General features: G+C 48.5%; 1 protein-coding gene across 1 annotated transcript in view; it reads right to left on the bottom strand.

Moving 5' to 3' along the window:
* Window positions 1-12,075, bottom strand: part of COX10 (cytochrome c oxidase assembly factor heme A:farnesyltransferase COX10) — a 1,225,252-nt gene that overhangs the window by 542,039 nt on the left and 671,138 nt on the right. The gene's annotated exons all lie outside the window — the stretch shown is intronic.

Below are 12,075 nucleotides of genomic sequence, written 5' to 3'. Positions count from 1 at the left end.
GAAGGATGGATGGTTTTGGGGCTGAAAGTCGGGTGGATATCTGGGGAAAAAGTTCTGCCCAGGGTTTGGTAAATTTCTGCCCTCCTGTGGGAAGTTTGGAGGGAAGTTCCCTGGGTTAGGTGCTTGTCTGGATCCCCCCCCTTGGGCTGGAGGAGTCCACACATAACCCAGGATGGGTCTGTTACCTTTGTAGCGAGGACTTACATAGTCAGGAGAGCGAGGGACCCCATTTGTGGGGCTGCCTCCCTGGCTCCCTGTCTGTGACTGGCCCGAGGACCTTCTGGGCCTAGCATTATTAGGTGCAGGTAGGTTTTTAGGCCCCCCCATCTCCAGATCCAAAACGGGGGTGACCTTTACCTCTGCCACCTTGACAGCAGCAGGGGTGCTGTTGGCTTTGGGGTTTTTCTGGGCATTGCTTTTATTTTCTATGGGCTTCTGCACCTCATAGATCCGGGTAGCCTGTTCAATGACCCAGTCTAAAGATCTTTTCTCGTGAAAATCCCTCACGAGCTGGGTCATGATATATTTGGGCAAGGCATGGAAAAGCGTGTTTATAAATTCACGGCTATCCGTGCGCACCCTTCTTGTGGTCTGTGCAAAAGCCCGCTTTAACTCCTGCACAAATTCTTGTGGGGCCTGATCCTCCCCACATTGCAAATTGTAGGCTGCCTTGCGAGCCTCTTGAGGATTTCTGTGAACAGAAAAATGTTTCAGGATGGCCGCCTTATAGGTGGACCATCTTAAATGATTCTGGTCCTCCAGCCCCGCAAAGAAACTGGAGTATTCTGGGGAGAATGTCCATTTTACATATTGAATGCAGCTTTGGCTGTCCTTCAAATGGAAAGTCTCCATCATTTGTTCAAACAACTCTAAGTGCTCCCAAACAGAATACTTAGCGTTCTTATGGTAAGGCGTGATGACGCTCCTGATCGCCTTAATCTGCTTTAAGGGGTCCTTACGCAAGGCCCTTTTTGCCTTATTGGCCTTTTTGGTTCGGGTAACCCTTGTCCATTCTTCCTCGGACTCAGAGGCACTGCTCCCAGAGGTTCCCGTCTGTTCTTCCAGGTTTTCCCGGATTCTGCGAGCCTGGGAATGGCTGGCAGACTGTGGGGACCTGGTCTCCTGTGTCCTGCGCAGTTCAGAGGAGTCTTCAGATTCCTCCTTGCTGCCAGGATTTGATGGGTACCCCCTCCACTGACCTAACTGGGCAGAGGTTTTCAGGATGCCCTTAATGGGCCTACTCTCCTGGGGTTCCCCACTGAACTGTATTGTACTTGGGTGCCCATACCCGGATGCCCACCCCTCCATTCCTGGATGGTACTGGCCTATGAGCCCCATGCTTCTGGCTGGATAGTAATCTGCCATCCCTGTGGCCCTGTGCTCATGTGCGCCAGGGGACATGGGGATGGTAGAGTCCAGGGACTGGGGGAGATGAAGGCCCCTGGTGTTAGGGCTCCTGCGGTTATGGTCAGGAATCTCTCTTTCCCAGCGGACCTCATCTCTATCCGCCCCTGCTCCCTGCTGCAATGCAAGAGCCTGCATTTGTGCTTTCAGTTCCTCTGTTAAGGCCTTACTCGACTCTATCAGTTTCTCCTGCATCGCTACCTGTTGCTGGAGCCTATCATTGTGTTGACAGAGGGCCTCATTCTCCCTCTGTGCTTCCTGGTTGGTCCTGGAGAACTGGGCCAGTCTTTGCTGCAGGAGGTTTACCTCCTGGGCAATGTCCCTATTGGCCTGCTCCTTTCTTGCTAGAGCATCTTCCACCCTTCTGGTGTGCTCTACCAAGTTCTGGTTTTCTTTTTGGAGATCACCCAGCCCCTGGTGGGCCAGGTGATTTTCTTCCATTTTTCTTTTTAAATGGCAGACTTCCTGGCCTAAGGCGTCTCTTTCCTGACTAAGAGCCTGCATTTGTGCCGCCAGGTCGTCCCTTTGCCTTTGGAAGGCACCAGCTTTCTGGCGCTCCTGATCAAACTCTGCCTGGGTATCCAGGTCTTTCAGAATCAGTTTATTGCTCTCCTCCTTCACTCTATCTAGGTGGCCTTGCAGGGTGACTACCTGCTCAGCACATGCCCTATTGAAGTCTAGCTGTTGCTCCAGCTTTTTCTGGCTTTGCAGTAGGGAGTCCAAACCTTCTTGGTGTTCCTTCTGCAAGGCCAGAAATCTGGTATCCTGTTCTGACTTTTCCTTTTGCAGCACATCCATATCCTCCTTTATTTTAGTGATGTACTGTCTGGTCTCATTTTCTGACTCCTGGCTTCTGTGCAGCCTTTGCTCAGAAGAGTCCAGATCAGATTGGGCCTTCTCTAACGCCATCTGTTGCCTTTTTGCCAGATCATGGCCTTCAGCACATTTATTCTGTATGGCTCCCATGTATAAATATAAATATGCCGCTATCCTAACAATCTTGTCGTGCTCATCTTTGGCCTTAGGAGCCATATATAGTTCACTCAGGGCCACGTGTAATGGACCCTGATCTCTATATATATCTGACCCTGTTTCCGTGACCTGTTGCATGATGGCCTGCAACCAGACTGTTTGGTCCTGGTGAGTCCACTCACCTCTCACAAATAACTTATGTAAGAAGTGCTCTCTGGCTATTTTCATATCTACCAAGGTCGTCATTCTAGAGATTGGTCTCTGTCCTGACTTACAGAAGTTAGTATTTTAGTTTTGCAGAACAGAACTTTTCTTGGAGTGTCCCTTTTGAGGAATGCTTCACAGCGTAATGCAGCGTGGTGATCCGACTGGATGTATGTATCCCGTCAGTTAGCACACTGTATTAAGCTGCACAAGTGGTATTCTAACCCAGAATCCCGGATACGAGCCCCCACTTTGTAAGAGGATTCAATTCAACACTACAGCTAAGTCAACGCCTAGTCTATAATACTGAATGAAAACCCTTATTGATATATCTTTAGGTCCAGTTCATGCGTTCTGGATGACTACCCCTATATAACACCCCTCTCTTGGAATCCCCCTGACCCCACTGAGCCAAGAAGTAGTTCTGTTTTGCAAGTTTAAAAGGTTTATTTGATAATTTAAACAGATATATATATATCACACTTTATAATAAATTAATAATTGAATAACACACTTAATCTGATATGATAAAGATCAACAACGGAGAATCTGGCACTCACACACTTCTTATAATCACTAATGAGTTGACATGAATGGATAAGGTAACACACTGGTAAATAGGAACAAAAGTATAATGTGGTAGAGGATGCTTTATGTAAGCTCAGGTGGATGCAATATTCAATGAATGCAGTACAGAAAATACGCAATATGATTCAACCAGACAATGTAATCACTTTTCTCGGGCTATTCCCTCCCCCCCTCTTTATGCAATGCAAGGAAATGGAAGGAAAACCCACAGTCCTCAGAAATGCAATCAACTGTAATTCAGTTCAATCCCAGCAAGCTTACAGAAAACAGATAGGAGTTTTGAAAACACAGGCAATGCTTGGATATGTGCTGGCAATGAATGAGAAATATGCTAAATTTGCTTTTAATTCCCTTATAGAGGTTCAGGGTGAGTGGTATCTAGTTAATATTAGTCCAGGCTCACACTAGCAATGATGCAGGGATAGTTAGCAGGTTAAACGAATTTCTGGCCAATGGAAAGCAAACAGCAGCAGTTTTTACATGTGAAGAAATTGCAAATCGCGGTAAAATTCGCGGATGCGCCGAGCGCTATTACAAAGGAACCGCAAGGACTATCTCTACCGTTTTGGGGTCCTAGAAAAGCCTGGGATCTCAGCTTCCAAATGAAAGTTATTGCAAGTCTCTAGCCCAAACGGGTGCGGAGATATGAGTAATTTAGTAAAGGTCGTTTTTGGTTTTGTAAATTTTAAACGCACACTTTTTCAAAATGACAAGTGACAAATTTTTGCAGCTAGAATGACAGGTGACAGCTAGGAGGCAGTTCTACTTAGGTTAAATAGATTGAATTAGATGAATTTAAACTAAGAGATGTGTTCTGAGTTTTGCTAAGTACTCACAAGAGATTTTGAACAGGAAAGCGACTTGGTCACGGACTTCAGTCTGGTCAGGTCTTTCCGGGTTCTGCTCACAGCGCCTGGCCTCTGGAACTGCTCACAGGGGTCTGGTCTCTGCTAGGCACCGGTTCTTTGGGTCTCTCTGCTCTGGATAGATTGAAGTCTCTAGTTTGGCTTTCTGGAGTTTGATGGAGGTAAGTATGGATTTTTCCGGCAGAGCTTTCAGCGGCAGATGAAAAATGAATGTCCCTATCTGTCCTGTCTGTCTGCTTTTATGTGTTTAGAATGTGGGTGTGTTCTAGCATCACTGACCCTACCTCTCTCTCAGCTTCTAATTGGTCAAACTTCCATTTCTTACTTGATTGGGGGAATGAAATGAAGTGTCATCATGATGAGGTCTGTTTATGATACAGAGAACCCACCCCTGTCAACTTTACACACAATCTATATCTGACCTAAAAACATATTTGCACAGGTACACATTTGTTTAAAATTACATATACATGGTGTGGCTGAATTTAGCCATGTCTATGTCCAAATCTGCTCATTCTCGGAGCTTGCATTCAAAGAGTGTACATAATTGACTTTTTAACTGCTTTTCCAATTTCCGACATGGACCCAACTTTACATACATGTGTGCAGGGGGTAGGGACATTAACTGATGAAGTTTCAGATTTTTAACATGCACACATTTAGAGTAATATCCACTTTTCCGCTAAAACCCCCCTGAACATACCACCGGTTCCTACCACGTCTTAAACTGTGGGCAGAAAAATCACAAGAATTATGGTATCATTTATAAAATTTTCACATGTCCGCTCTATGAGTTATTCATCTTTTTAAAGTTATGTTCTGGCTCCAAAGGGGTGTGGTTTACCCTCAGCACAAGGTTGAATTTCTGGTTCTTTCCAGTTCTGCCAAGCCAGCTTGCTCTCACAGGCAGTGCTCCTCCCAGCTTCTCCAGGAGGAAGCCACTTTTTACGACGTCTGTAATAAAAAACCTTTGCCTGAGTGGAGAGGGCTTTGTTCACTCTCTGGCAGAGCACAGGAAATTCAATTATCAGATAGATGGCATATCCTTAGCCTGGGCAGCAAAAGGAAGGTTGGCCTGGGAACACAGTGGTGACTCAAGTTTCACTGCTGATGGGTAGTTGCTAGGCAAAATCAAGTTCCTTAAGCCAGACCTGCAGCTAACTTTTTGTTGCTTTTAAAAGAACTTGTAATTTTACACATGCAGCTAGAATGCTGATTCTAAGCGCAAAACTATGACATTTCAACAGTTACAAAGGCATGTGACACCAAACATAGGTCACTCATTTAATTTAACATTTTCGATTTTGGTGGTTTTAAATCCAGTTGTAGTTAGGCTTAAGCTGCTGACTCCATAGCATTTTTGTTATAAGCATTGTTTTTGGGCTCTTCATTTCCCAGATTTTGTAGGCACACAAAACTCCATTCTGCCAAATGTCTGCTGGTGTTCAGTGAATATTTTGCACATGTTGCAAGGTTTGAAATAGGCATTTTGCTTGCCTTCAGAAAAACACACAGAGTGGTTTTAAAACGCCGGCTTTTGGATAGTGGTGAGTACTGGTACTGCACCCATTTTTGGGATTTAAGAAATGAATTCCCCACAATTCTAGGTTGCATTTGGCAATCAGCATTGCCATTCCCAATGGTTTCAGACTACTGTGCGGGTAGTCCAATGGTGGTTTTAAAGCGCTTTGAAGCTAACCGGCGCTACTGTTTTTCCTTTGGCAACCCATTTCCCTCATGGCAACCCGGCCTTTCATTCTCGCACTGGTGGGTGGCAAGTGAGGCAACCATTTTGGTGGGCGCACAAACTGCGCAGCTTTCCTGGATTTCAGCGCACATGTGGGTTTTCCGCCATCTTGAATTTTCTAAGCCCACAGCACCAAATGTTGTAGCAGGGTAGCTTAAACGTGGGTCAGGACACCCAACAAGTCAGTTAAGATGACTGCACACCCGCCACCTCCATGGCTTGGGAACGACCTGGGAGGGCTGTTTTGGGGCCTCCGCACCCACCCCCTTTTTCCTCCTTGAGGGTTCTGAACTGGGACCTGGGCCGGTCTCCTCACCCCTTCAGGCGTACCTGCAGACTTTGTCAAAGTCTCTGCGGTGGTGTCGTGCTGTGGGGGCGGGGACACTTTCTATGCTGTGGGAGCCAACCTTGTAGGATCAGCGCCCTTAGCTGCCGTTGTAGTAGCAGCCGTTGATGCAGTCAGTGACAAGGTCTTTGCCTGTGACGGATGAGTCTGCGTGAACTTGTTCTCCTCTGTCTGTGGCTTCTCAGATTTCTCCGGTAGCTTAGTCGGGGTAGATAACTTCCTCTTTAAAGAGGAGCTTGATGGTAGGCTGGCAATGTAGGCGGAAGGTGATGCTGATCGCACCCTATTCAATTTGGGACACACATCTGCGGCGAACCTGGTGGACTCGGACTTGCAGATCTTGGCCTTATCTTAGCCCCCATGGATGAGGCGCCCTCAAAGGACTTAGAAGACTGCTCCTTGGACCAGCCGGTCCTGGACAAGGCATGACCCTGCTCGGAGCACGTGTCAGAGGCCTTGGTGTTAAGCAATGCCGCCAGCCTACTATGCCTGTCCTTTGTCATTTTCTTAGAGAAACCAAAGCATATCTTGCACTCTACCTCCTTATGGTCCAGGTGTAGGCAGTAGAGGCATTGTAGGGGCTTGTCCTCCACAAACATTACGTAGCACGCATTTGGTGCAGGGCCTGAAGAGGGACCTTCCCTCCTTCTCCGTCATGGTCGGTGGGCGCGAAATAGGCGCAAAATGACCTTCGAGAATATTCGATGAATCCTAGCCCTTGAGGGGCACAGAACTTCGACAACCGATCCCCACTGTCGGTAGATGAGGGAAAGAGGGCACATGCTCTTTGAAACGAAAATGGAACTTTTCTCATTGAATAACACGAAAAAACGTAAACAAAGATCGGAGAGCAACTGGAGGACTCCCAACACTGAAACATGCAGTAAAAATCAGAAGATGGCTGCCAGAGGAAGGGCTTAGGGAGAGGACTGTCACTGGATGGAGCAAGTATGACCCAGAGGACAGCGATTAGTTTAGAGGAGAAATACAGTTTTAAAGTGAAAGTTAAACTGTTTTTCCTTTTACTGAGGATTCCCAGCCTGAGGACAGGGAATATTCACAAGCATGTGAATCCATGACAGACCCCATGCTGGAGAACTCACATAACATAAGGGAACAAGACCACACCTCTCTAAACTGCTGTCAAGCAAAGACCTTGGGGGAGTTCAGATGGCAGTTTTTACACTATACAAGATGTCTAATCAAGAAGCACGGCTTCTACAACAAACGGGGCATGTAGCAACAGCCAAAGAAAAAACATTCTCATGGAGTTCTGTATATTCGTGTTCTCACTAGCTCAAAAGGCTCCAGGCAATCTTTCAGAATTAAACATATCACAATCCTTCAGTATTAAAATATTTAGTCGCCCAGTACTTTTTAATGGATTGCCATTAAACAATCATTGGGCATGAAAAGCAGAGTCTAAAATAAAACTTCAAGTTGCATCACCCTAGCAAGGAAAACAGGTCGTTGGTATACAGCTAGTTGGATTCTAAGATGGCGGCCGAGCCGGGCAGACGTGCATGAGCGTAGCTCCATCCCCCAGCTCGGGCCGCGACTATAAAGAAATAAAATAAAGCAGGCGCCGAGCCCTCCTAGACGCGCCGACCTCCGACGGAAGAAGGAAGGAGAGTCTCCCCGCCGAAGCGTTCACCCCGGAACCGACGGAGTGGAACGTACGACCCGGGCGGCCCGGGAAAAGCCTTCCTGCCGGCGCCGAGGCCCGGACAGAGCAGAGACCCGGAGCCCGCCCACGCGAGGGGCCCATCGGATCAACGTAGGACCTCCATCGGAGAGACGAGGAACCAGGCAGAGGACCCCGCCCCGGCGAGACGCTTGAGGACTGAAGCAGGCAGATTCCAGGGACCCTACAACCCCAGGCGAGAAGAGGACCGAACGGGAGAGGAGGACCGAAAGGCGGGAGGACCCGCACGCCAGCCCGGGCGCGAGTGAAGACTCCAGAAGCGATCAGCGGGATACAGCGGAAACGAGCCACAAACAAGGTACGAGGAGGGGAGGAGAACAGGGGACAATCGGAGAGAGATAAGCCCCCAGATAAGCCCGGCAAGCTGCCCCGGCACGCAGGGGGCCAAGAAGCGAAGGATCCCACCCCTCCCCCCCCCCCCCCAATTTAGAAAGGCCTGGAAATAGGAGCTTCTCCCCCCTACAGTAACCGAGACTCGCTCTGCCCCCCTCGAAAGCATGGATACAGGAAGGAAACCCCTCCATACTACCGCTCAATTAACCGGGGGTCCCCAAAAGCCCCTCGAGGGACAGATCCTCAAGCAATACAACAACGCCAAAAACAGGGAGACCCGAACCCGGGGGAAGACTCCATAGAAGAAACGTAATTATATAACACGCAAGAAGAGGAGAAGCTCAAGCAGAAACCGGGGGGAAAAATACACGCCACAAAGAAGCTAGACACATGTCCAAGGCCAGGACGAGGGTGGGGTCACAGGCGACGGCGATTAACAAAAACGGAGCCAAACAGGCCCAGGATCTGACCCATATCTGGGGAATAGGGACAGCAACACCAAAACAAACGAATAAACAAAAAAATAAAGGGGGAGACTCCAGAGAGCAAAACGAAGACACAGATATGGCCTCAAGGGACGACATGAAATCCTGGTTTAAAGAATTTCAAGACCAGTTCATGGCCACAACTCAATCGCAATTCGACAACATGAAGGGAGAACTGAAATTGGCAGTCCAGGAACTAAAAAAAGACATAGAATCCCTGGCAGAGAGGACGGTCAACCTGGAAAGGACGGTCCAGAACCTGGACGAAGAGTCGCTCCAACAAGCAGACGCACAAGACCGCCTAGCACGCCTGGCATTAGAACTAGAATCACAATGCGAAGATTTAGAAAATAGATCCAGAAGTGTAACGCTCACCTGACTCCCACAAAGGCGCTGGCCCGGTTCGCGCTGCTGTGACCTCTTCTAAGGTGATGCGCAGGGTTCGGAAGACGGACTGGACCGGGCCCCCAAATCTGGCTTGTCTGGCTCGCAGAAGTATCCTTCTGTAGGCGAAAATAGGGGATTAACTGTCTGCGGGGTAATGCAATCGGCCTCCCACTTTCCCCTCTCACCCTCCTCGAAACCCTTCTGTGATTCCCCGTAGCGTCTCACCTTAGGGTCTGGAAGGACGAGCTCTCCATCCAGCTTCTGATGCAGGGGCGCGTTGGTATCCAGTTACTTCACTGGATTTTCGGATTGGTGAGAACCAAACTTGCTTCGCTTCCAGGTAAGTTTTTTTGATAAGAGGTTCCCCTTGTGTCCATGCATTAATGTACTAATGCTAGTGTCTTTTTCCCCATAGGGGCCGGGGTACGGAATGCCGGGGAACAGCAACCGACCCGAGATGAGAGGTGAAATCCTTGTAGAAATCAGGTAAGTCTTTAATGAGCGTTTTTTGGTAATGTCTTTTCATTCGCTCATTAACGCTGATGTCTCTTTTTCCCCTTAGGGGCCGGGGTCCGGAAATGCCAGGATGCGGCACGGACCCGAAATGAAGAGGGAATGAATCAACAGGTAAGTCTTAACATGGAGATTTAGCTTTCCTTATTCCCTTCTCTCTCTCACCTTTTGTTCTTGTCTTTTTCTCCCTAGGCGCTGGGGCGTGACTGCGAATCCGGATGATCGCTGCTGAACATGGAGGCGCCCTGTAAAGGTGAGTGGAATGCGGCGCTGCAGCGATCGACGCGATGAGCTTTTAATTAAAAGTCTTCCTTTTCAGGATTGTCGGCGAAATGTCTCCGGGAAGCGGTTTTTAGCAGGTAAGGACTTTTCCTTCTTCTGTTCTCTTCTTCTCTTCCTTTGCAGGTGATCCAGGATGCTGGCAGGCGTGGCAGAAGTCAGGATTCAGGAGCAGACACGGTGAGCGTCCAGCTGTTAGATGCAGAACAACGCGAAGCACGTGTGGCTGTTCGGGTGGGGTTTAAACAGCCTTGGAAGAAGTTCCAGGTATGTATTCTTCCTCCAATCAGGTATGTATCCTTCCCCGACCACGCCCAGATGGTAAATTAGTCCCACAGGTAAAGTAGTTCCTTTCAGGCCTCAAGGAGGCCGGGATCCTGCAGCATGGTCTGCATAAGTGCACCCAAGTACTCCCATAATGAGCCTGGCGCCTATGGCGCCAGGACAGATGTCTTTTATGAGCCTGGCGCCATAGACGCCAGGACACTGTCCAAAGGGCCCCTATATGGGGTTGCTGGGTCCTTCCCTGGGGACTGGATGTCCGCTTTCGGGGACGCAGGGCTTGAACCGGCTCCCCGGGAGCGGGCATCATGACAAGAAGATCAAATATACGCATTAAAAATATGCCGGAAACGGTAGATGAAAAAGACCTTCGCACGGCAGTACAACAAGTTTTTCAAGACATTCTGAAGGAGGACCCAGGGGAAGATATTCCCATTGATAGAATACACAGAGCAGGCCCACGGAGAGCTGGGGACACTGGGCCCCGCCCAAGAGACGTCCTACTGGCCATGACACTCTATACGCAAAAGGAACGAATCCTGAGGAAGGCAAGGGCGCTAGAACAAATAAGAATGAACGGCAAAGAAATCCTGCTGTTCCAGGACCTAGCTCAATCCACACTCAGAAAGAGAAGAGAAATGAACCAACTCACCAAAATCCTAACTGAAAAACAAATCCGGTATAAATGGACATTCCCATTTGGCCTCCTATTCATGTGGGAAGAGAGGCAACATCGAATCACTACATGCGAAGAGGGCCTCAAGATAATGGGACGCCACGAACAGGAGTCAGAGTCCGCAAAAACGAGAGATCCCCAAAAACAAAGAAGACAGCCGAAGGGCTGGCAAACGGAAAAAAGAAAAACTAGACTCCACCCGGAGTAAAACAAACCAACCCAGAGAAAAGATCTTTATCGCAAGATCGGAGAGAGAGGTAACGTAGGCATGGAGGAGATAGCCAGGGCAGGCGCCAGTCGGAAAGCGCGGCAGAGCCCTGGGACTGCCTAGGAATCAACTCCACCAGCAGGGTTTAGGAGCCCCTGTGAACAGTTACCCTGAGAAGTTAGAGGGCATGGAGCGAAGGCGACACGCCGGAGCAACCATAGGGCCCAGGGCCCTCCTCAGGGACAAAGTTGGGGGGATTGAAAGGGTGGGGGGAGGGGAGGGAGTTCAGGGGCAAGTTGGGAGGGGAAAAGACTCAAACACCGGTACTGATGCATACCACACCAACCCACAGAATAGCCCAAGTAAAACACAACGAACACACACGAAAGAATGGGGCTGAAAATTCTAACATACAACATCAGAGGGCTGAACACGACTGTAAAGAGGAAAAAAACCGAGCAATTCCTACACAGAGGGAAGTTTGACATAATTACACTCCAAGAAACGCACATTGAGAAGAAGAGAAAGGGCCAACTCCAGATAAGAGGCTACAAACAAATCATACAATCCAACGTTGAGGAGAAAGAGAGAGGAGTACTCATTGCCTTTGCGAACCATCTTCAGGTCTGAATCATAGCAACTATATCGGCCAAAAACGGCTGCTTCGTCTTTGTGACGACCCAGATAGATAACCGAAAACTAACCATCGCAACACTCTACGCTCCAAATACAGGGCAGGAGGGATTCATCATAGACACAGTCAACAAACTGGAAAACTTTGCGGAATTGGAAGTGATCCTCTCGGGAGACTTTAACCTTGCTTGGAATCAGAAAGAAGACCGATCGAACTCCAAAAGGACCCAACAGGGCACCCCATCACCTACGCTCCAACAAGCAATGCAGAATCTAGCACTAGAGGACGTATGGAAAAGACTCAGAGGCTCAACTAAAGGTTATACGTATCATTCACACGTACATGACCAAAGCTCCAGGATAGACTATATATGGGCCACCGCAGCCTTATTCAGAGAAGTACAGGACATCGAAAAAGGTAGAATATCACTCTCAGATCACGCTCCT

The sequence above is a fragment of the Ambystoma mexicanum genome, chromosome 3q, assembly GCF_040938575.1.
Source record: "Ambystoma mexicanum isolate Mex_15411 chromosome 3q, UKY_AmexF1_1, whole genome shotgun sequence".
Classification (NCBI taxonomy): Eukaryota; Metazoa; Chordata; class Amphibia; order Caudata; family Ambystomatidae; genus Ambystoma; species Ambystoma mexicanum.
This window is presented reverse-complemented; position numbering and strand designations above follow the sequence as displayed.